At 53.3% G+C, this 1,667-nt stretch overlaps 1 protein-coding gene across 1 annotated transcript in view; it reads left to right on the forward strand.

The window, feature by feature from the left end:
- Positions 1-1,667, forward strand: part of TNFRSF1A (TNF receptor superfamily member 1A) — an 11,035-nt gene that overhangs the window by 1,031 nt on the left and 8,337 nt on the right. The window lies entirely within an intron of this gene.

The raw sequence follows: 1,667 nt of genomic DNA on the forward strand, positions 1-1,667 counted from the left end.
CCCCCACCCCTCCTCCCCCCACCTCTTCTTCCCCCAGGGTCTTGTACTGTGTCCCCACATCATCCCTTTCTTTTCTGTCCCGTCTCCTCAGACTTCTCCAGTCTCCTTTCTGAACCTTTCTCTCCAGTTCCTCCCGCTCCCTCTGCTCTAGTCCACGTTTCTAGACCCTAGTGCCCTGCGCAGCACCCCACCACCTCCTGTGGCCCCAGGCCCACTTTTCCCTCCTGTGCAGGCTGTCCTCCCCATGGGCTCCCCCTGCTCCCCATCCAGCTGCCCTGCCTTCTCTTGTCTCCTGGCAGTGAATCCCCCGGTCCTGTCCTGACTCCCTCAGGGACTAGGTGCCTGGACTTGGGCAGGTTACATAACCCTTCATGCCTTGCTTCTTTATCTCTAAGATGGACAGAATCGTCACTACCTCATAATGTCGTTCTGAAGATGAAATAGATAGATATATATTAAGGATTCCATTCATTTCTGCCTGCTTGGCACTAGATACTCTTTTAGGTGCTGGACTTACAGCAGTGAACAAAAATCTCTGCCTTCATGGAGTCTATTCTAGTACAGGAACAGGGTATAGCAAACAGAAAGCACTCAGTAAACGTTAGCTTTCCAATGTTAATAGTATCAGTAGTGGTTGTAATTACTCAGTGGCTTCTGCGTTTGGAAAACAGAGGTACAGGGGGAGCCTGAACAGATAAAGGAATGTGCCTGGGGCTGCAGCTGATCCAGCCCGGGTTGGGGTGTGACAGCTAAGGGACCAAGCTCAGCCTGGAGCTGGAGGGGAAACAGGAGGTGTGCAGTGCTGGGTGAGGCTGTCCACGGGCTTTCCAACTGCCCGCCACTCAATGGGCAATGCAGGGAACTGTGATTGGGGGGTGGGGGGTGCGTGGAGGTGGGGGAAGAATGCAGGAGACACCGTAACAGAGCACATAAGATCTTGCTGCTCTCAACGAGCTGACAGTCTTGGAGCCAAGACAGCTTACAGCAAAAAATGATTTTAGAGCACTCCAGGGGGAAATGCCCACAAAAAAAAGCATCGCGATGTGGTGCCCTGGAACACCCATGGGAGGCAGAACCGGGAGGGGTGTGAGTGCCGTCCTGCTGCCTTTTCTGCTCAACGGATCTCAGCTCCAGCGCCCGTGCTCCCTGCAGAGACGCAGAGTCCACAGTCGCCCCATCTCTGACCCAACTGAGAGCTCAAGCCATGTATTCATCTGGGCATCCCTGCGGGACCTGCGCCTCTACCGTGCTCCGTAACTGTTTGTTGAATGAATAAAGGCTGGAATGAGGGACGAAATGCCTCATAGAAGAGTGGTTTTGGAGCTGAGCTTTAAAGCCACTCACTGGTAGCAGGCTGGAAAGAAAGGGGACTGGTTTGAGGTAGAGCGGAGGAACGGAGAGATGGGATTTTGTGTTGGGGGCTGGTGGTGGCAGGAAGCTGAGCACCTTGGCTGCAGGGGAAGGACCCTGTTGAGGAACAAGAAGAAGCGAGAAAGAGAAAATTGAAGGAAGTGGAGGAAGGGATGGAGAGAGAGTTCTGACTGTGGTCCCAGGTAGAGGAATTCATTCATTCATTCATTCATAAATGGTTCTCTCAGGGCCGCTGCGCCTGGGCATGTGTCCAGAATAGCAGTGAGGTACCTCTGCAAGTTCTCATTCAGGGAAAG

The sequence above is a fragment of the Lipotes vexillifer genome, unplaced genomic scaffold, assembly GCF_000442215.2.
Source record: "Lipotes vexillifer unplaced genomic scaffold, Lipotes_vexillifer_v1.1 scaffold395, whole genome shotgun sequence".
NCBI classification, from domain to species: domain Eukaryota; kingdom Metazoa; phylum Chordata; class Mammalia; order Artiodactyla; family Lipotidae; genus Lipotes; species Lipotes vexillifer.